This window comes from Alosa sapidissima, chromosome 7, assembly GCF_018492685.1.
Source record: "Alosa sapidissima isolate fAloSap1 chromosome 7, fAloSap1.pri, whole genome shotgun sequence".
In the NCBI taxonomy this organism is placed as follows: domain Eukaryota; kingdom Metazoa; phylum Chordata; class Actinopteri; order Clupeiformes; family Clupeidae; genus Alosa; species Alosa sapidissima.
The window spans coordinates 2113830-2138766 of NC_055963.1; the positions used below are offsets into that span (position 1 = coordinate 2113830).

The following is a 24937-nucleotide window of genomic DNA, read 5'->3' on the forward strand; positions in this document are numbered from 1 at the left end:
AAGGGAACCTGAGGAGAAGTCGGAGGGGCGCCGACGATGGAGTCTATATGGACATGTTCGGACAGCCCCACAACGTCCCGAGACAGTTCAAGGCACGAGACGAGGTGCTCGCCGGATTTGAAGCCGCCATCCCCGTCTACGGAGCATCCATAGGCATCGCCAAGAATGTTCAATGGATCAACTACATCCACTACAACGCCCTACGGTTCATGAATGCCACAGTGGAGGCGTTCAGCGCGCTTGATAGAAGGCTGAACGCCACCACAAAAATGGCAATGGAAACCAGGATAGCAGTGGACTGGATACTGGCAAAGGAAGGTGGAGTGTGCGCAGTCGTCGGGACAGATTCGTGCTGTACGTACGTCCCAGGTAAAGGCGAGAACATGGATGACTTCACAAACGCGATGAACAGGCTCAAGGCCGTCAACAAGGAGGCCCACGAGAACTCTGGATTGGCACCGACATTTGCTGGAATCCCGGACATTTTTGCCCCCGTAACCCAGTGGCTGACGGACACCTTTGGGTCATGGGGGGGTAAGATTGTAGCATTTCTGGGAAAGTTACTGTTTGGAGCAGCCTTAGTGGTAGGAATGTTTTGCTGTATTACTCAATGTTGTGGTAAGGGTTGCTCCAAAGTGGTCGCTAGACAACTAGTGGTCCAAAATATAAGAATGCCCTGGGACGAGGAGGATGCAAGTGAAAGGATCCTTTTAGTACAAACTAGTGTGAGACGAATAATGGAAAGCGAATTCAGCGAGGGTTATATAATGGAGAGCGACGGGCAGGAGTTTCCTCCCCCGGAGTTTCCTCTCCCGAATATATACGAGTAGGGGTGGGGTCCTGCGAGTCACCCACCTCTACACACACACTGACGCACACTCACATACACAGCACTGACAGGTAATTCACAAGGCACGTGACTGCACGCCCAGGTGACAGAGTCAAGGGATACTAGAGTCAAGGGGTATTATGGGCTGTGACCTGATACGAATGAGTCGCCTTAAGTGATCTTGATTCAATTTTATATCTTAGTGCTTCGCTATACATAGACGGTAACTTAAGTTTTATGGAGGTGTAGCCCTCCACTGCAAGGCCATCCAAATCTGGATAGACGTAACCAAGGCTTGCTGCTAGAAGTGCTCACCTCACCCCAGGTTACCGCACGTCGGACCTGGCCCGCCTAGTGGTGTGGCAGGTGTGAGGCGCGGTCAGCGCTCGAGGACGGGTACGACCCCATTGGCCAGCAGGGGCAACCTAAGGCAGAGCATGGCGGCCCGTCCCCACGGTGTAGCGCGCCTGCGGCCGGCGTGCTCACCCATTCTCACGCTAGTGTGAATGCCCGGAGGACTCCGGAGGAGAAAGGGGATGGCGTTGCGAGTAAACGAAGGGGGGTGGAGAGTGACGCATAGAGGCCGGAAAGGGGCCGTATATACCATTTACTGCTAAAGAGGCCAGTAGGGGATGGGCAAGTGACGAATAGGATCATGAAGTTGTTATGTAACTCCGATTTGGCACCAATGGCCGTTGCATGAAATTTCTTTATGCTCAAAGTGACTAGCACATTAGCCGCTTTGGGGACAAATCCGTCTCGGGTCCTAGCCATATGTTCGTAACAAGGAATTGGTCTTTCTGTCACTTGATCTGGGCGTTCAGGGCTTGCTTACCGATGTTATTTACTCTCGTAAAGGCAATGATGCCAACACATTTACTAGTTATAAGGTTTAAGGTTTACGCAATAAGGTTGTAGTAGTAGACACCATTCCCCTGTAACTCGCTCATGTGCACATAGCCTGAGGTGTCGTAACAATATACAGGGTTATGACACACTCCTTTGTTTAAATGATGCTTATGCTGCATAGCGAGGCTAATTTAGCCTCGAAGGGGGGAATATGTGGTGATATTATCTAAGACATAATAATAATAATGCTTGTGTGTGTATACTGATCTATTAAGGAGACCTTCCATTTAATATGCAAACATTTACTGGCAGTCTTTGTGCAGCTGATATGCAAACATGTACTGGAAATAGTTTGTGCAACTGGTATGCAAACAATGTACTGGAACATGCAGTCTGCCTGTTATGCAAACATTTACTGGAAGTCATGAGACTGGACGGTCAAAGGCTAAGAGTGGAAGTAAACCAGACAGGGCCTGGGGGAGAAAGGGAGGAAGTGAAACCAGATGTTGAAGTGACACATAGAACCAAATCAAAACGTACCCTGCCTGGCAACAAATTACACATAGAACCTGGACACATGTATTCTGCCTAGCAACACACATTTTTTAATGTCTATATGAGGAGGAGTTTCCACCAATATCTCAAGTCCCAAAACGCTCTGATTGGCTAAAAGGGGCCTGGTGACGTTCCTGGAGATAGGAACGCCTCTCAGGCCCCCGAGAGTATAAAGGAGAGGGCTCAGGCACATTCAGATCAGATCTCATCGGGGTAGCAGCTGCCACTCACCACTCTATTGCCTGACGGTCCAGTCCTGACTCTGTTAGGATTGTATTATCACTGCAATACGGTGAATAAAGGATCAACAGTCTTCAGCTTCTCTCGTCTTGGTGTTCTCCTTCGGGTCTTTGACATCAGAGTGCTAGTTGGATTGGAGGTTTTTGGAAGTGGACAGATTTCCACCACAGATCCCAAACTCCATCAATGTGGGCCTCCCCTCTGAAAACAGTGACACCTCCGCGCTATACTATGCTATGCAATGCAATGAGTTTTCATCATATTTTCGACGTTTGGCTTTGTTGCCCATATTAGGCTCGTGCAGCGATAAAATGTGACAAATCTGTTAGCTATCGGAACGTCACATATTACCGTCATGTAGCCTATGTCCAACCTCTTACGTGTATGTGTCACTTATTCATTTCTATACAAACCAAGCTGTCGGATTCCTAAAGAAACGCAAGCACCCACACCATAAGTGTATCTAAATTAGCTATGTACCAAAAAAAGTACATTTTACCGTGACTCGAAGAGCTGTAAACAGTGTTGTAAGGCTGCGTACAAATCCGCTTGGAGCTCAAGCTCCAAGCTGCAAGTTACCGTTCACTGGTAACTTGCAACTAGCTCGGCTGGCGGCACTGTTGCTAAATTACGTTATGAAGTTTGGCACAATACATTCTCACTCAGGATAGGGATCAATAATCCTTTCCACTATCCCAAAGATTTAGTATACATCTCTTCTATGATTTATTTCGATTTTATAATGTTGACAATTACATAATCATAGAAAAAAAACATAGATAGTTCTAACATGAAATAAACGTTTTTCCTTCCTAATGTGTATTATAGCCTACAGCATGTGTAGCCTACAGCATATGTAATGTGTATTGTAGCCTACAGCAGAGGTGGAAAAAGTATGAAAATATTGTAGGCTACTTAAGTAAAAGTACCAATACCTTGATGAAATATTACTCAAGTACAAGTTAAAATACCGATCTGAAAATGTACTCAAGTAAAAGTAAAAAGTAGTTCATCTAAAATGTACTTTAAGTAAAAGTTACTTAGTTACTTTTTTTTTGGGGGGGGGGGCAGAACAACCAGTTTTACCAAAGACTTTCTAATGAGGAGATACAGCACTCAAAAAATCCTCCATAGTAATGCATGGGGTTAGTTTGTAACGCCAATATGGAAGTTCTCTACACATCATATGTCTACACATATCACAACCCTTCCGCGACAAAACGTTGACATGTGAATACATTGAGCCAATCATGTGGTGTGTTGTAAAATACATTGAGCCAATCATGTGGTGTGCTGTGAAGACATCGTGCCAATCATCTGTTGTGATCTCGCTGCTGGAGCAAGATTGCTGTTGTGAAGCCTTACGCACACGCATTTCTGCTAAATAGATGCACGATAAGTGCCCAAAAAGTGTTTCAATATGGCCGCCGAGTGGAGGTACTTGCCTGAAAAGGACGTTGAGAAATGGAGATCTATGTGAAAAATCACCGGAGTTCTCCTTTAAGTTTGAGCAGTAGTTGATTTTCAAAGTTAGTTGCACTCATCCTTGGGTCGCTTTGCAGTGAACAGTAATCTGCACAGGATCTCCTTGTAATATTTCTGACCAGGGAGTCAGAAGGATAGTCAATTCCAAGAGCCAAGGACCACTCGGAGAAAGCTCCAGAAAGACTTGAAGGCAGCAAATTCAATTAAATAGTTCTGGAAGTAACTAAAGATCGGGATTCAGAAGAGGGACCCCTGGAATCTGTTTAGAACAATGGGCCAAAATCAGACCTGATACTGCGACCAATAAGTTTTGTCATACAGGAAATGTCTTGAAGCTGTCTTTACAAAGGCTTTTCCACAAAGTACTGAAGAAATTTCAGTAGGCACGTTCAATACTTTTTTCCTGTGTCATTCCACTTTAATACACAAAACTCTTATGTTTGGACTTTTTATATGTGTGTTAATATAATGTGTGGTGAACATTTCGAATAGACACACTGGAAGTTCAGGCTAATTACTGAAAAAATAATTAAGCATTCAATACTTATTTCCACCATATATTTATTTTACCTGAATATTTTAACTTCCAAATTAAATGTCAAAATGAATGTCAGACGAAATTTAAAGTTTGACTGACGGAATTTTGTATACAAAACATTGTGAAAACTGTGTAAGGTCACTCTCACTCTCCCTTGCTAAAGAGCTAAATGGTTTAGTCCGCCTGCACGATTCATAAGGTAGTCTCTTTTGTTTATTTAGTTGAGCATCGCTAGTAGTGGACCGTAGCCTGGCGGGCCATCCTATATCATTGAAATGTATAGTCTGGAATCGAACCATTTACTTCGCTTAATCCAAGGGGCGGGCAGAGAATTGTCTTTCAAACTGCCTAGGCATGCAATAGGCCAGCGCTACGACCATATCCGTATCCGGTCGGCAAAACGGCAAATACATTACATTACATTACATTACATTTGGCTGACGCTTTTTTAGCCAAAGCGACTAACAACATGGTAAATCTGGTAAACAGTTTAAGTTTTAGAGCAATTCTCAACAATTTTAGGACAATTTAAAAACATTAGAGTACAGTAAGAATAAGTGCATCAGTGAGTACTGTTTTTAACAGTTACTTGTCAGTTTAAGACGGCTGGTGAGTGCTAGGATCAGTAAGACTTGTTGTAAGTGATGCTATGAGAGGAGATGTTCTCTAAAGAGCTGGGTCTTCAGGAGTTTTTTGAAAATGGAGAAGGATGTCCCTGCCCTTGTAGGAACTGGCAGTGTGTTCCACCAACGAGGAACAACAGATGAGAGAAGTTTGGATTGGCTTGAGCGTACCGGTGACTATTGCCTGAACCAGAAGTTGGGTAGCATCTTGAGTCAAGTAAGTCCTGATTTTCCGTATGTTGTAGAGTGCGAAACAGCATGACCGGGCGACTGAGGCAACATGATCTGAGAAGTTTAGTTGGTTGTCGAGAACAACTCCTAGATTTCTTGCAGTCCTGGTAGGTGAAACAGACAGGGAGTCAAATTTGATATTGATGTCCTGGTGTATGGTAGGTTTAGCTGGGAGGACCAGCAGTTCAGTCTTTGAGAGGTTCAGCTGGAGGTGGTGTGCCTTCATCCATGTAGCTATGTCTGAGAGGCAATCCGAGGCAATACCGAGTTTCGGTAGAGTGGCCGCTTTTGAACCCAGACTGATTTGGATCCAGAAGGTTGTTCTGTGAAAGGAAGTCAGAGACCTGTTTGGAGACTGCTCGTTCAATGCCTTTGGATAGGAAAGGCAGGAGTGAGACAGGGCGGTAGTTCTCGACTTGAGCAGGGTTGAGAGAAGCTTTCTTAAGTAACGGTGTTACCCGGGCCATTTTGAACGCTGTTGGAAATGTGCCGGAGGTTAGCGAGGCAAATACATACTTCTTCGAAAGGAATTACTTAAGTGCATTGTGTTGCTCAACTTTCAAAGAAAAGCACAAGTCCAACTCCTCCAAAGTTGACGCCAACGCCGATTCAAACAACCGCTCTTCGGTAGCCATAGCCACCTTCCTTGTTGTTCACCCTCACAGGACTGTCGTTATCCTGTTAAGCCCGCCTTAAGACTCTCTAACAAAATAGAGCGCTGTGATTGGATGAAGTCCACGGTGTCAGCCAATAGAAATCCCTATGGTTTGATACTAGACGTACAGGCTGAGCAAATTAATTTGCCGCCACTAGGATGCGTCTAGATTTCTAGGCTAAGTGGACCGCTAATTGTTTTGCTGCTGGTGCAATGTCTTTCTCCAAGAAAGCCAAGTCAGGTTACTAAAAACAAAGGCCAAAACAGGAAAAAGAGAGACATCAAAATGAGGGGAAACAACTGCTAATAAACTTCTTTCCAAAGAAAGGTGAGCACAAACGTCAAAACACGAAATCCCATGGTGTTTGCTTAAATATCTCCGCAATCATTAGTGCTAAAACGAACTGAGACAACCGATTGGAATAGCGAAAATACACTTTCATAGGTTAGGCTAATCTGATGCATTTCGTGATTCAGTCTCCATGACTTTCAGAAAGACTGCATGGCGCCAGCTTGATTCATGTCCTGTTGTAGGCTCATAGACAGTGTAGGCTACATGCTGATCATTATCACTAGGCTAGGGGTTTAGGGCGCGATTTTTTTCTCTCCCTTTCCGTTTTCGTTAGTCTTAACTTTTTTTTTACTCAAGTAACGGATGGGATTTTTGATGTAGCGAAGTACAATACTTCACTCAAAATGTAATCAAGTAAAATTTAAAATACTGATTTTATAAACTACTTAAAAAATACAAAATACACAGAAAAACTACTCAATACAGTAACGTGAGTAAATGTATTTCGTTACTTTCCACCTCTGGCCTACAGCATATGTAATGTGTATTATAGCCTACAGCATGTGTAGCCTACAGCATATGTAATGTGTATTATAGCCTACAGCATATGTAATGTGTATTGTAGCCTACAGCATATGTAATGTGTATTATAGCCTACAGCATGTGTAGCCTACAGCATATGTAATGTGTATTATAGCCTACAGCATATGTAATGTGTAGTGTAGCCTACAACATATGTAATGTGTATTGTAGCCTACAACATATGTAATGTGTATTATAGCCTACAGCATCTGTAATGTGTATTATAGCCTACAGCATCTGTAATGTGTATTATAGCCTACAACATATGTAATGTGTATTATAGCCTACAGCATATGTAATGTGTATTATAGCCTACAGCATATGTAATGTGTATTATAGCCTACAGCATGTGCAATGTCTAGCCTACAGCATATGTAATGTGTATTATAGCCTACAGCATATGTAATGTGTATTAGGGACTGTTCGTTATTTACAAACGGGGCCACCGGAGGAAAATAGGGGAGGGTCATGTCTTTTTATTCTTTGTTGAGGGGAGGGTCACCTAACTTTTTTGTCTAGAAGGGGGGGGGGGGGGGGTCACCCATCTTTTGTATTAATGAAAACAGCAAAAAATCAAAGTTGCTTGTTTGATTGTTGATTTCTGTCGCCATATAACGTTCTCTTTCGTTCCATAGCTCTGTCAACATTGAACAATGAAAATAAGGGAGATTTCCCGGGTTTCTCACGCAAAATACGGAAAATGTCAACATTCGTCCCCATTAACGTTGGAATTCGGTTGGAGCAACAAAGTAGCCTACTTTATTCACGCCTAACAGCCTATATCCATTTGGTCAACAATTCGTGCTCTCACGACAACCACGTCGTTAACTTAAATAGGCCTAGGTTAACATCACTCTGAGTTTGCATTCAAGCAAGCAAAACGATGATTTGAATACATCTGTTTCACTGGAAGGGCAAGGGGTAACAACAGGACAACACAGAATGCAGGACTAATGTTATGAGAGTATTACAGTAGCCTAATATGGGATATTCTACGGGAAAATATTAAAACGGCAAGACAGCGGGGAAAAGTTAAAATGATAAACCCGGAAAAAGTTGGCATGTTAGGTACTTTTCGGTCCCTGTGATTATTTGTGAAATTGTGCAAACGGCCTTTTCAAGTCATTTGAGAAGGAAGGAGTGTAGCAAGCTCCCAAATTGACGCTCGTCTGAGTAATTGAGTTTTGGATAATGTTCAGCTTTGGCAGCTTTACAATGACTGAGTAAGCCTAGAGACGGGTCCATAGCAACAAGTTCATGTGTTGAATTTGTTATTACCCAGTGTGCTTTGTTGAATGGTCTCAATGTTTTATTGTTTTATTTCATGTAAATACTTACTAGAGGAGTAGCCTAACTTATTTCAAGTAGGCTAATGCAGTTGCAGGAAGTGTGCATTTAGTTTCCATGCTTATTGTGTTTCCACAACAATGTTAGTGAGTAAATCTACTGAAATGGCCACCATTTTGGTGAAGTGTGATGTGTAAGATCAGAAAGCCGAGGTTGATTTCAGAATGATAGCCTAAGTTGATGTGATTTTTATAGCGCTTAAACGCGTGGGCGGAAGGTATCGACAATTGGCCTGGGAGGGTCATGTCTTTTTTGAAAAAGCTGCTGGAAGGTCGTTGAAAAATTTCTTGCAGGCAGGGGAGGGTCATGCAACTTTTGATTGAAGCAGTCATAATTCCTCCGGTGGCCCCGTTTATAAATAACGAACAGTCCCTTATAGCCTACAGCATATGCAATGTGTAGCCTACAGTGATTTACGGCAATTATAGGGCCCAGTGCCACCGGAGATTGTCTGGAGATTAAGGGACTGTTCGTTATTTATTTAAGGGGCCACCGGAGGAGTTTTGGGAGCGTTAGTCAAAAAAGATGTGACCCTCCCTCGCCAGCAAGATTTTTTTCTATGACCCTCCAAAGTGAAAAAATGCATGACCCTCCCCAACAATTTATTGATGCCTTCTGTACTGGGTCAATTTGGAAGCTTGCATGCTACCACTCCTTCCTCGAAATGCCTTGAAAAGGCTGTCGTTTGCACAATTTCACAAATAATCACCGGGACCGAAACATACCTGTCAACTTTTTCCGGGTTTATCACATATTTGAACTTTTTCCCCCCGCTGTCTTAGGAGGAGCTGCAGGGCCGTCGCAAGGGGGTGCAAGGTCCTGTGTGAACTTGACAGGTGCGAGGCCCTTTTCACTTACGTGCATGAAATCATGCGATACACGTAGCCTACCTGTCGGTGCATTTTAATAGTAGGCTAATAGGCTACACCAGCTTGTGAGGGGGAATTGTAGGCTATAGCCTATAACATTAGCTGAGTCACATTCATAGATAGATAGATAGATACTTTATTGATCCCCAGGGGGAAATTCAAGAAATTCATAAGCCGTTTATCATAGGCTACATCACGAAACCAAACTAGTGTAACAAAGCACTTTAACAAGGGAATCAATTGGGCATGAATCATTGTGCTGAACGCTATTTGTCAATGAGCAGAAACACTCTCGACATTCAAACTATTGATAAGATGTGCACTATGGTCTGTAGGATAACATTGGACAAATAAATGACATCCTGACTTGGAATAAAAAATGTTCTTGCTTACTTTGCCGCAAATTCAGCCATGAAATCATAGGCCAGCTTGCAGGTAGCCTAATGCATTTTTCGAATCACAGAAAAGCGAGCCCAGTCTCTCCTGTGACATGGAGGTGCGCAAATACTTTTTAATAGCCTATTCAACTTCGAAAAGCTTCTTTCACCCGATGCCAGCCACTGATCGCAATTTAAAAGTTCGGGGAGGTTCGTTCAATCTTTTTAAGTTTTAAGTGCAGTAGCTTAGGCCTAGCCTTACTGTCAGAGCCGGACAGTAATGGAGTACATTTACTTGAGTACAGTACTTGAGTACAATTTTGAGGGATCTGTACTTTACTCGAGTATCATTTTTGGGAAGTACTCATGACTTTACTCAAGTACATTTGAGAGGCAAATATTGTACTCTTTACTCCACTACATTTCTATCCATAACCGTGAGTAGCTTCCATAGATTCAGTTGCTTCCATAGCAGCATTTCCACGGAATTATTTTCTTATCATACCTGATATCTCTCCCTGCCTTTTTTCTCCTCTCTTCCTCTATCTCTCTCTGCCCTCTCTCTCTCCCTATCTCTCTCCTTCTATCTCTCTCCCTCTCTCTTCTCTCTCTCTCTCTCTCCTTCTCTCTCTCTCTCTCCTCCCCAGGGGCAGTAGCAGCTGCCAGGGCACTGACACCAGGACGTGTGTGTCTACACAAATCGATGTCCGCGCTTATTAGTCTGGGCGCAGCATGGCAATGTTTTCATTAGCACAGCAACATAATAAAGCACCGCGTCTTAGCATGTCGCCACACGACAGGCAAACCCCAAATGGCACAATGAGAGTGGAGTGGACAGCAGCTGAATAATCTAGTCCATTATCTGCTGGCAGCATGCATCGCATCAGTCTGGGCTCTCCTCCAGGTAAGTGTCAATCTGCTTTTGTTTATTATTGTCATCATGTGTGACCAATCTGCTTTTGTTTATTATTGTCATCATGTATGACCAACTGCCCCGCCTTTGTGTAATTACTTTATGCAAATGCATCATGGGGTGTCTCAGTAAAACACTTTATGCAAATACTGTGCTGCTGCCCAGGTGTATGTGGGGCTTATGGGCTCTGTGCAGCGTGAACCTGCAGCACTCAGGAAGACTGGTACTGAACCTGCAGCACTCAGGAACACTGGTACTGAACCTGCAGCACTCAGCGCTCAGGAAGGCTGGTACTGAACCTGCTGGGCTGATTTGGGTTTAATCCCGGGAAACGGGATTCCTGGGAAATCTGATCAAGACTATTTCCCGATGCCCGGGAAAGGTTATGACGGGAAATGGGAAATGAAATCAAATAAAAAACACAAGAAGTGCACGTCACACGCACACACACACACCTGCTGAAACAGGAATATAGACACACACACAGAGAGACACACGCACTCGCGCACATAGACACACACACACACTGTAGCAGCGTGAGTGAGCCTGCACCTGGAATATAGACACACACACACACACACTCAGAGACACACACAGACACACACACACACACTCTCAGAGACACACAAACACACACGCACTGTAGCAGCGTGAGTGATCCTGCACCTGGAATATAGACACACACATACAGGGTGCGATTTGTGTAAAAACCAGAGGGGGGGATGATTTTGAATAAGTTTGTAACCCCCCACCCCCCCAAAAAAAAATGAATGAACGATTCATAGCCTAGTAATGTCCTAATAATACCCATTTTTGCCACCTTTGTAACATTTTAGTTTTAGTTTACCGTGGTCTATGACTTTAAACAGCGAGTGTGCTTGGTATGATGATCAGCTCCTCTAATGCAGGGTAGGACTACGTTTTCACCTTGTTCTTGCCCCATCTGAAATGACTTCTCTACTTTTGCTGCCTCCATCCTTTCTGTAAACGTTGTATATGATGGCACTGAAGTCTTAAGTTAGTGAATTGGCTAACAGTGTTAGTTGGTAACCAAATAGGCTACACATTGCGCTACACGCTGCGTAGGCTACGTGCATTCTCTCTCCTGCTGATTTGCGTTCAGTAGCCAAGTGCGTAATATTGCAAAAGTTGAAAAAATAAATGTGTTTATTGTAGCCTACAGAAAATAAATAGCCTATCATACTGTCAGTTAATTGCCTACAGTGTAGTGAAGAGTTTGGAGAGGAAAGTTATAGGGCAACTTTTTATGAAGTTTTATGAAAATAATTTACGAACCAGAACATACTGTAAAGACCATGAAGCTTCTATTTCTTGCAGCTGTTCCTATCTCCTGTATCTCCTCATTTAATGTAAGTTCCTTCGGACAATAGGCCTACGTTCTACTCTACGCGCAGTTGTCCTCCATCTCAGTTGCATCAGTTTTCTAATTTTGAAGGTTCTAAAACATTATTATGCTTCACTGAATCCTTCTCGTTTTCTTTCATTTGTCCAGCTAACTTTTCCATTGAACCTAGCCATTTATGATGGATTACACACTCGACATTCTGAAATGTCCTGCACGATCAAGGCCAAATTAAGTTATCACGCAGCCACTGTGTCAGCAGCATCAGTGCTGACGGTGACGGTGCGTTTCTGATGTCAGATTATTATGTAGGCTAGCCTACTAGACTGTTCTCACGTTGCAGCGCTTTACTTATATGAAGTAGCATTAATCAATATGAGGGGCAGAGGGGGATAAATGTTGTCCTCCCCGACGATAAAAATAATTTAGCAGAGGTAGGGATAGGAAAACCAGAGGGGGGAAATCCTCACCACCCCCCCCTACAAATCGCACCCTGCACACATACACACACACACACACACTGTAGCAGCGTGAGTGAGCCTGCACCTGGAATATAGACACACACGCTCAGAGACGCACACACACACACACACACACACATACACACAAACACACACACTGTAGCAGCGTGAGTGAGTCCATCCTCTCTGCGCCGCACTTCCTGCCCCATGAGGAAGTCAGGTCCAGCACACCAAACAGCCGTCCAGCTCACCAAACAGCCGTCCTGCTGACCTGCACACCAAACAGCCGTCCTGCTTACCTGCACATCCTGTGAGAGTTACAGCAGGGTCCTGATCTTATTCTCACTAGTGTTCATTTTAGACTCAGCAATTTCATAAAATCAAAACCAATTTATGAAATGTTTAATAACAGTACACATTCTAGACACAATCTTGAGGAGAGAGTAAATAGCCCATAGCTGTAATTGTAAGTCAACAGATTATTTGTAATGAGAAGGGATTCCCATATTGCACTGTCCCCAGACAAGAATGACATATTCCTCATGTTATTATAAAGCATTTCCTACATGAATGGCATATTTCTTACGTTATTATAAAGCATTTCCTACATGAATGGCATATTTCTTACGTTATTATAAAGCATTTCTTATGTTCCTGTACGGTAGCAGAGGACACACACACAGATGAGGTCAGCAAGAGACCCTGTGCTGACAATACTAAACATGTCTGGCATCAACAAGGAAAACTGTGTGTATTCTTTTCAGCTGACACTTTGGGAGTTAAGTTACTATTTATCAGAAATGACACGGAAGACAAACACCGACTCCCATGATGTTTCTACAGAGAGGTAAAAAACAGACCTCATCACAACTGGGTAATTACTTGAGCATTTGCAGAAATCCTCTCTAGATCTGGAGGATACACTGCAACCAGCCAGATCATTGTTGATACACTAGGGCAGTGTGACTGTACAGTGGTGCCTGGAGGCACAGCTGTGTTGGGGGTAAATTGGCTTGAAAGTGAGTTTCACTGGTGAAATGCTGCATGCTCCAAAGCTGCTTTGAAATAATAATGTTAACGATAAAATATTAAGATATATGCAACGGCAATTAATCTGGTGCAATATCTTCACACACATGTTTGGAGTAGAGGAGTAGTGCTAATGTTAGCAGCTATTGAGCAAAAAAATAGACAAAAAGACATAGAACATTTAAACTTCATATGGGTAGCATTTGCCTGCGCAGTCTAGAGTCTCAAACCCTGTTTTGTGAGACATGTTTGAATGATGAAGATCTGCTGTAGAACAGATATATCCAGAAAGTTCAATCTTCCATAGACTTCAATATGGCAGATGATCTCACATAATTACAGTGACAGTGATGTCACCAGATGACCTGGAATTGATTTCAAAGGTCAAAACCTTGTGGACATTGTGGTCTGTGTGACCTCTTTAACGTTAAACGTTGGCCAAACATTGGGGCTCGCTGACGCTGCATGGAGCGCCTGTTGTGTTGCCGCATGAGAGGTTCCGGATCAGCGGTCAGAGTAAAAATGATGGCGACATCCTGCTAAACGTTTGAGCCTGCTAATTAACAATAATCAACATAAGAATATACAGAACATCAGTACAGAACAACTAGCTAATTAACAGTAACCAACACAAGAATATACAGAACATCAGTACAGAACAACTAGCTAATTAACAGTAACCAACACAAGAATATACAGAACATCAGTACAGAACAACTAGCTAATTAACAATAACCAACACAAGAATATCAGTACAGAATAACTAGCTAATTAACAATAACCAACACGAGAATATCAGTACAGAATAACTAGCTAATTAATAATAACCAACACAAGAATATACAGAATATCTGTTCAGAATAACTAGCTAATTAACAATAACCAACACAAGAATATCAGTTCAGAACTAGAAAAGCATTTCCTGAAGGAAATACAGTGCATGAAAATGCAAAAATATGATGTAAAATATCATACAGAGTAAAAACAAACTATATTGGTTGCTTGGTAGATGAGGTTTAATATAGTTGGAATGACTGAACAGTTAAATAGGTGGATAGTTTATATGGTTAAATTATTTGCTAGGTAGATGAGGTTTAATATAGTTGGAATGACTGAACAGTTACATAGGTGGATAGTTTAAATGGTTAAATTATTTAGGTAGATAGTTGACAATAACTGACACTTGGAATGGCTCTAATGTTTGCTAGTAGTTATGCTAACTATGTTAACAAAGATAATAATGCTAACCAATTTACTTAACTTAGTTAATTTAGCTAATGTTTTCTAGCAGTTTTTATTTTAATTTTAATAATGCTGTTAACTATGTTGACAGTGCTAACTATGTGACTTAGCTAATGATTTATAGCAGTTATGCTAAAATAGCAGAATGCTAACATGCTAACCATGTGACTTAGCTAACTTAGCTATTCATTTTTAGTAGTTATGCTAACTATGCTAACCATGTTACTTAGCTAACTTAGCTAATGTTTTCTAATAGTTTTGTCAAAAATGATAACTATGCTAATAATGCTAACTAGCATGCTAACAATTGTAACTATGCTAACCATGTGCCTTTGCTAACTTACTATGCTAACTAGCATGCTAACTATGCTAACCATGTGACTTAGCTAATCATTTTTAGTAGTTATGTTAACTATGCTAACTAGCATGCTAACAATGTTACAATGTTAACTATGTTAACCATGTGACTTAGCTAACCTAACTAATCATTTTTAGTAGTTATGCTAACTAGCATGTTAACATGCTAATTATGTTAAGCATGTGACTTAGCTAACTTAGCTAATCATTTTTAGCAGTTATGTTAACTATGCTAACTAGCATGCTAACAATGTTAACCATGTTACTTAGCTAATAATTTCTAGTAGTTATGCTAACTAGCATGCTAACTATGCTAACCATGTTACTTAGCTGACTTAGCTAATCATTTTTAGCAGTTTTGCTAAAAATGCTAACAATGTTAGCAATGTTAACATGCTAATTATGCTAACCATGTTACTTAGCTAACTTAGCTAATCATTTTTAGCAGTTTTGTTAAAAATGTTAACAATGTTACCAATACTAACATGCTAACTATGCTAACCATGTTAACTAGCTACAGTGGGTAGGAGTCATAGTTGATGACAAGTAACAGTTACAATGGCTGAACAGTTAAAAAGTTCAGTAGTTTAAAGGGTTAAATTGTTTAACAGTGAAATATTGTAGTGAGGACTTTTACTTTGAAACAGTTTTTGGCAGAGGAAGCAGTTGAACAGGGTGTGTAGTCTTAATAGAGCCAGTTTGTTTGCTTAAAGCCTGAGACTGGCAGTTGATCCAGGTGGCCGGAACACCTGGCATAGGATTCTTCTTGCTTAACGGCTCTATTGTGATGTCATCAGCCCATGTTCAACGTGCTCACAAAGCTACGGTAGTAAACCCATGTACGAAAAGTCATGTCACTATAGATAGTACAAAGCTGTACGATTTAACGCGTTGTTAACCACACCCCCATTCTCCACGGTCTTTCCGCCATATTGGATCTTTTCTAATTACAGTGCATGAAAATGCACTGTACTGTTCTTCCTAGGCAACTTCTTCTTATTATTATTCCACTTACCACTTTTTCCGTACGCTATTTCTCTTGAACAGTTTAACTTAGAAACTTCATTCAAACTTTGTTACGTAGGTCTTCAAACAGATCGGGTTGGTATGACTTTTCAACTTTGAAACTTTTATACTTTTTAAAAATCCCCATAGACTTAACATTGCCGATTGTGACATCATAATACGTTAAGCAATTCGATTCCTATGGCAGGTGTTCAGGCCACCTGCAGCCTCAGGCTTTAAGCATACAATCTGGGTCAATTAAGACTACACATCCTATTCAACTGTTTCCTCTGCCCAAAACTGTTTCAAAATAAAAGTCCTCACTACAATAATCCACTGTTAAACAATGTAACCCATTAAACTACTGAACTTTTTACATTCAACTTTTAAACGGTCTACTTTTAAACTATCATTAAACTATCTATCTATTAAACTAGCTGTCTATCAACAACTTTTAACTTGTCATCAACTATGTCAACACTTTTCATCAACTATGACTCCTACCCACTGTAGCTAGTTAGCATGGTTAGCAAAGTTAGCATGTTAGCATTGCTAACATTGTTAACATTTTTAACAAAACTGCTAAAAATGATTAGCTAGGTTAGCTAAGTCACATGGTTAGCATGTTAGCATGCTAGTTAGCATTTTTTAGCAAAACTGCTAAAAATTATTAGCTAAGTAACATGGTTAGCATGTTAGCATGCTAGTTAGCATAGTTAGCATAACTGCTAAAAATGATTAGCTAAGTTAGCTAAGTAACATGGTTAGCATGCTAGTTAGCATTTTTAGCAAAACTGCTAAAAATGATTAGCATTGTTAGCATGTTAGTTAGCATTTTTAGCAAAACTGCTAAAAATGATTAGCTCGGTTAGCTAAGTAACATGGGTAGCATGCTAGTTAGCATAGTTAGCATAACTACTAAAATGATAAGCTTGGTTAGCTAAGTCACATGTTAGCATTGAACTACTGAACTTTTATTTAGCATTAAACTACTGAACTTTTTACATTCAACTTTTAAACGGTCTACTTTTAAACTATCATTAAACTATCTATCTATTAAACTAGCTGTCTATCAACAACTTTTAAACTATCTACATTCAACTTTTAAACTATATACATTCACTAGCTGTCTATCAACAACTTTTAACTTGTCATCAACTATGTCAACACTTTTCATTAACTATGACTCCTACCCACTGTAGCTAGTTAGCATGGTTAACATTGTTAACATTTTTAACAAAACTACTAAAAATGATTAGCTAGGTTAGCTAAGTCACATGGTTAGCATAGTTAGCATGTTAGTTAGCATTTTTATCAAAACTGCTAAAAATGATTAGCTAGGTTAGCTAAAGTAACATGGTTAGCATAGTTAACATGTTTAGCAAAACTGCTAGAAAATGTTAGTTAAGTTAACTAAGTAGCATGGTTAGCATGTTAGCATTGCTAGCACTGCTATAAAACATTAGCTAAGTAGCATGGTTAGCAGAATTAAAAGTCTTAGCATAACTGCTAGTAAACATTAGAGCCATTCCAACTTTCAGTTATCACCATTAAACTATTTGAATATCAACATTCATTAAACTGCTAGAAAACGTTAGCTAAGTACCATGGTTAGCAGGTTAGCATTGCTAGCACTGCTATAAAACATTAGCTAAGTAGCATGGTTAGCATAGTTAAAAATCTTAGCATAACTGCTAGCAAACATTAGAGCCATTCCAACTTTCAGTTATCGTCAAATATCTACCTATACACAGCCATTAAACTATTTGAATATCAACATTCATTCAACTTCCAGTCTGTCAACAACTTTTAAACTATTTACCTTCAACTTTTAAACGGTCTACTTTTAAACTATCATTAAACTATCTATTAAACTAGCTGTCTATCAACAACTTTTAAACTATCTACTGCCTATCAACAACTTTTAAACTATCTACATTCAGCTTTTAAACAGTCTACTTTTAAACTATCAACTTTTATTAAGCTATGCAACCACCATGTCTATCCTAGCATCACCGTAGTAACCATCTCTGTATTATCTGTTTTAACTATACATGATATTTTACATCACAACTTTAGCATTTTCATGCACTGGTAATTCCTTGGAATTGCATTTCTAGTTGAGATTTACTATTGATTTAATTGTACTGATAGTTGATTATTTACTGTGTTTCATGTTATGAATGACTACAATTTTGAAACGAAGATCAATTATTTCATAGGTTTCTCATGGTAAATGAAATCATGAGTCATGACTCATCATAGTTTGTGTTTGTGAAGGTGTTTCTCCGGCAGATTTATTAGCACTAAAAGCTAGCAAACTGGCTATGTACGTCAATGCGTCAGAACCGGTCAGAACGCTGGAGTGATGACGAGGTATGTAAACAGGAAAAGACGAAGTGCGTTATGGTTGCTGTCATGTGATACACGCCACCACAAGAAAGCGGAAACGCATCGTAGAGCGAGAGCCATGTGGGGTAAGTCAATCTACGTAAATTTAGTAAATAATAATAAGGTTTTTGTTGTTTCGAATAAAATATAGGGATACTTATCCTGACCAAAACTTCTTCATGCTGTAAAACGACTAGAATCACGCAAATTTAGTGCAATTTTGCACTAAATACTACCGTTTTTCTGAAAAACAAAGCAGTACAACAACGTTTCTATCTCCAAAATAGCGCATTTCTGCAGTGTACTACGTAGTGCAATACAGCTTTGTCCAAAGTAGCCTATACTGTATTTTCCTGCATAAGAACTAATACTCCTCCAAATTTCTACAGTGTTGACACTTGAAGTTGTGGATAGTTTAGTAGCCTATTCCAGTATTTGAATAAATACCCACACCAGTGTTACACTTGTCTCACCTATATACAATATATGTCTATGAATTGCAGTAGTGATACAATGAGAAAGGAAGGAGAAAGGAAGTGTTGTTTAGCAGTGTTGGGAGTAATGCATTAAAAAAGTAATGTAATTACAGTAATGTGTTGCTTTTTTTCTGTAATGCAGTAACGTAAGACATTACCAATACAATTTCAGTAATATTTTATTCTGTACAATTCTCAGTAACTGAACTGAGAAATGCTCAATTGACACCAGAGAAGATTATCCAAGAATTAATAAAAGTAATCTATGCTGGTCCTGGAATTTGATTGCCTTGTTTAGATGACTGTAGAAAGGGAATTTGAGTTATCTCTGCCATTCATGCAACAGATCTAACATGGTTAGGCTCTGAACTCACACTATACTGACTTTGCACACATTCACTCCTCAGCACTCTCAAACATTTCCCAACTCTGAATTCACACTATACTGAATTTGCGCTCATTCACTCCTCAGCACTCATGACCCCCCCCCCCCCCCACACACACACACACACACACACACACACACCTACACACCTACATGACTTTTAGCACTTTTACATCCCACACACACACACACACACACACACACATATCTGACTTTCTCCAACTTTTGCACATCTCCATAGAACTTTTTATTATTTTTTATTTCTCCTCCATCTATCTACCCATGTCCTTGATTGCCTAGCCTTTCTGGGATGGTCATGTAATGTTTTCTTGACGTATCTTTATGTCTTTTTTTTTCTCCCCTCTACTATGTTTTCACAGATCCTTGCTCCTGATATCCTGATGTATGGGATGCACTTCATTATATGACTCCAACAGAACACTCACAGAAAGGAGAATGGTGTCAAACTACAAGACAGCCAGCATGTAAACAAGGCCTTGTTTGTCCTTGTTTGGCTACTCATTTGTTTACTTCCTGAAGAGGCTGAAGCATGCTGGCCTTGACACCTCAGTCCTTGCTTCCATTAACAGGTGTGATACGGAGCGCATCCTCTCATCATGATCTACTGCAGCGGTGGAAACAGAGGACAATTGGCAGGTATTTTACGTCATTTTTACATTACTTTTACTGCGATTTTGCTATGGTAGATATTATATATTGTTTGACCACCTAAACCATATATTTTCTGAAATCCAATAGCCTCTAGATATCAATTAGTATAAATTAAGACATGTCCCACCTTCCTACTGACTTTGTCATATCATAAGGCATACATAGGCCCATATTGTAGAGCGAGAAACAAATTGTTCAGCTGATACATTTGGGCCTATACTATTAAGGGACAGCTGAACTGACCACCTAAACCATATATTTTCTGAAAGCCTATAGCCTCTAGATGTCAATTAATATCAATTAAGACATGTCCCACTTTCCTACTTACTCTGGCATATCATAAGGCATACATAGGCCCATATTGTAGAGCGAGAAACAAATTGTTCAGCTGATACATTTTGGCCTACACTATTAAGGGACGGCTGATTCAACCACCTAAACCAATCCATTAACATTAATTAGGCCATGTTCCACCTCTTGAAATACTTTGGCGCACTATATTAAAGGCATAGGCCTGTGTTGTATAAGTGAACTTTAGTCATCAGTATGTTTTAACATGTCTTTCTATGTACACTTTTATTTCTAATTTCCAGGTTGTCAGCTGTTGTCAGGCTCATCACCAAAGCAGAAAGACATAGTGAGACCAGACATGCCAGGAAGGAGCAAGGCACAGGCCAGGAAGGAGCAAGGCAAAGCCCAGGAATTTTTCTGCAGCTGTTCCCGCCAGCTATCGAAGGACTGCTCCTGAGAATAGATGGGTGTCTACATTGTTTTGCAAAATGGGTCTTCTACACATGATGCTTGTCAAGCACTGCTCATTGACTGGTCACGGGTCCTCTGTATTGTGGCCACTGGTCAAAGGCGCCACATGACTGTCTCAGAGTCCTCTACATCATTCCGGTGACGGGACTTCTGGCCTAGCCTGACAGGATGGGTCTTGTGTTACTGTGACCAGACAGCTCAACAATGCGTCATCGCTCATCCATGCCCTCATCGCCTCAAGACTGGAGTACTACAACAGCATTCTCTATGGTCTTGAAAAATATTATTGTCTTTATTATTATTATTATTATTATTATTATTATTATTATTATAAGTACAGGTCTCTCTGCATCCGAACCAGCAGGTTCAGAGGAAGCTTCTTTTCTGTAGCTGTCATCCGACTGGACTGTAGCTCTGTATCCCGGTGACAACCCATCAACTAAGCCCCCAATACCCTATCCCACCCATAGTGTTATTTATTTACAAATGCACATACTGTAATTATAATTATACATAACCATATTCTACTGCTCTTCATATTATCCATCCTGAACATACACTTCTTACTACTCTTATAATGTTACTGTAGCTGTACGTACTATACATATCTGTGTATATGGTTCATATCTGAATATCATTTATTCTGTTTCTCATATGTTCTGTTAATACACTGCACAACCCATATTTATATATAATTTATATGACTCTAAACCACCTTCTGTAAACCAACTGCATATTGCTGTCTACACAACACTATATTTCTTGTCCTGCCTATGCACCATCTGTCTATACTTTGTATATCACATTGCACTTTTGCTTTGTACAGGGTTCCCACGGGTCATAGAATTTCTGGAATATCATGGAATTTTAGAAAGTCTATTCCAGACATGGAAAGTCAGGGAATTTTTTTCATTTTGGGGGCAAAGTCATGGAATATCAGGGAATTTTGTAGTAGTTTATGATCTACTAGCCAAAATGCGTAACATATTTCCATACAGAATTGGTGTATATCTGGTTATTGTCTTTACAGCTTGCTTGAGTAGCCCAACTGTGTTAATTCAATGCCTATTTATTCATCTCCCGCTCTAAAAAGTAAAAGACTCTTGACTGCTATGCGAGTGCTCTGAAATCATTGGTCGGTATATTGTACTACTCATTATACTGTATAGTAAGTAATGGAAATTCAGGTGTTTTGTCAGGGAAAAGTCATAGAATTTTACATTTGACTTACAGTGGGAACCCTGTTTGTACTTTTACTCTGCACAATGACAATAAAGTTGAATCTGATCTAAGGTAAATTATTATTTAGTGCCTGTAGTGCTGCTTTGTATTAGCATACCTTTGCTGTTTGCTTTATGTGTATTGGACAACCCCCTGTTTAAAGCAATCACAAACTTACATATTTTGATTGATCTTGATACACAGATGTGTGTTGTGCTGAATTAAACTGAATTTCACTTATCTTAGGTGCTGTGGGAATTTTGATGCACAAGAAATCTTCAGAAATGGCCATTCAGAGAGCATGTTTTTGACAGATGTTGACCAACAAAAGTTCTTAAATCATACACAAACCATTAAAACATCCATATTTTGTTTGAATATGATACACAGAGGTGTGCTGTGCTGAAATAACCCCAATTTCACTTATCTTAGGTACTGTGGGAATTTTGATGCACAAGAAATCTTCAGAAATGGCGTTCAGAGAGTATGTTTTTCACAGATGTTGACCAACAAAAGTTCTTAAATCATACACAAACCATTAAAACATCCATATTTTGTTTGAATATGATACACAGAGGTGTGCTGTGCTGAAATAAACCCAATTTCACAGATCTTACCTGCCATGGCAAGTTTGATGCACCGGACATACTCAGAAACTACATTTGAGACACCCATATGGCCAGACAGGCCTAGATAAGTGTCACACCCATTATTTCATGAAATGTCAACATGTGGCACGTATTTTGATACAGGGAATGATAACAAACTTGTTTGTCAAATTTGAGACCTCTAGCTACTTGTATGTTGTCAGGAGGCGGAGCCAAAGATTGGAAAATGTAGATTTCTAGGGGGCGCTATAGAGTCTGTGAATGTGTGAGGTGTGATTTTACGTATCTCATATATTTTATGTCATAGGTAGATGTCACATGCCAAATTTAGTCTGTTTATGAGGTATGCAAGTTAGAAATGCTAACCCTAGGTTTAGATGGCCATAATTTACATAGGTCAAACAGGCCTTGATAGGATTACACCAGTTCATTCAAGATAGTGCCAACATGTGGCACATATTTTGATACACGGGATGATAACAAACTAGTTTGTCAAATTTGGGACATTTAATGGCTTGTGTGTTGCCAGTAGGCGGAGCCAAATATAGGAAATATTGGATTTCTAGGGGGCGCTATAGAGTCTGTGAATATGTGAGATGTGATTTTACTACACACTCAAATTTTGTGTCATATACAAATGTCAATTGCAAAATGAAATCAGTCTAGGAGGTATGCAAGACACAAATGCTAACCCTAGGTTCAGATGTCCTTGATTTGCATAGGTTAGACAGGCCTTGATAGGGTTACACCAGTCATTGTCAACTAATACCAACATGTGGCACATATATTAATAAGGGGGTAAAAACATAATTGTTTGTGCAATTTGAGACCTCTAGCTGCTTGTGTGTTGCCAGAAGGCGGAGCCAAAGATTGAAAAAAAAGGATTTGTAGGGGGTGCTACAGAGTCTGTGAATATGTGAGGGTTGAGTTGGCATAGCCAACCTAGCATCAACCTAACAACAATCCTAGCAACCACTACCATAGCAACCGCTATGTTTAACCTAGCAACCACCATATCGACCTATAGAAACAACCTAGCAACCACTTTGATATTGTCAACCAATGTGACTACCCAAGCAACCAGCATAGCAACCACTTTATTTAGCATTACAACCACCATAGCTACCCTAGCAACAACCTAGAAACTGCCTCTCTAGTAACTGCTTTATTTAGCATAACCGCCACCATATCAACCCTAGCAACACCAAAGAGACCTTGTCAGTTACCCTAGCAATAACCTAGCAACCACTACCATAACGTCAAACTAGCAACCACCATAGCAACCATCTTAATTACCCTAGCAACAACCTAGCAACCACTTTGATAATGTCAACCACTGTGACTACCCTAGAAACCTGCATAGCAACCACTTTATTTAGCATAACAACCACCATAGCTACCCTAGCAACACCATAGCAACCTTCTCAGTTACCCTAGCAACAACCCAGCAACCGCCACTACAATGCCAACATAGCAACACCATAGCAACCTTCTCAGTTACCCTAGCAACAACCTAACAACCACTACCATAGCATAGCAACCACCATATCGACCCTAGCAACCATCTCAATTACCCTAGCAACCACTTTGATATTGTCAACCAATGTGACTACCCTAGCAACCGGTATAGCAACCACTTTATTTAGCATAGCAACCACCATACGTACCCTAGCAACACCATAGCAACCTTCTCAGTTACCCTAGCAACAACCCAGCAACCGTCACTACAATGCCAACATAGCAACACCATAGCAATCTTCTCAGTTACCCTAGCAACAACATAGCAACCATTACTATATCAATTGCTATGTTTAACATAGCAACCACCATATCGACCCTAGCAACCATCTCAATTACCCTAGCAACAACGTAGCAACCACTTTATTTAGCATAGCAACCACCATACGTACCTTAGCAACACCATAGCAACCTTCTCAGTTAATCTAGCAATGACCTAGCAACATTGATTATTGATTAGTATGTATATCTTACATATTGGTGAGACAAAGGTAAAAATGTTGTGGGTTAATATTCAATTACTACATTAGGCTACTAAAATATAACTCCACAACTTCAAGTGTCAACACTGTAGTTTTGGAGGAATTTGTGTAGTTCTTATGCAGGAAAATACAGTAGGCCTAGGCTACTTTGGACATTAAAAGCTGCATTGCACTAGACTATATTGTACACTGTACAAATGCACTATATTTTGGACATAGATATGTTGTTGTACTGCTTTGTAATTTCAGAAAAACGGTAGTAGCCTATAACAGCATTTTTTGTCACAAGAGTTACCCAGACCCAAAGACACAAATAGGCTATTATGTGAAACTGACCTGCTTAAAACTAGACAATTTGGGGCTAGTCCACACGTACGAAACCGATCTTTTTTTCCTCCGTCTTCCCTGAAACCGCATCAAGAATATTTGCGTCCAAACGGATCCATCTCAACACGACTCAACACGTTACTTCATACCCCAGGCCTATAGGTGGCACTGTTTCTTTACAGAAATTGACCAAAGTTTGTGCTTTACAAACAGACAGAATAAGCTATGACAAAATGGCTAGTGCAAGGAAACC

General features: G+C 40.3%; 2 long non-coding RNA genes across 2 annotated transcripts; both read left to right on the top strand.

The window, feature by feature from the left end:
* The first annotated feature begins 8901 nt into the window (after positions 1–8901).
* Positions 8902–24504, top strand: LOC121713316. The gene is made up of 4 exons (XR_006032794.1): positions 8902–9118; positions 9773–9776; positions 16554–16557; positions 24494–24504. It is a non-coding gene; the product is annotated as an uncharacterized LOC121713316 (long non-coding RNA).
* Positions 18269–21237, top strand: LOC121713307. The gene is made up of 3 exons (XR_006032783.1): positions 18269–18319; positions 19475–19684; positions 20360–21237. It is a non-coding gene; the product is annotated as an uncharacterized LOC121713307 (long non-coding RNA).
* Positions 24505–24937: the final 433 nt, after the last annotated feature.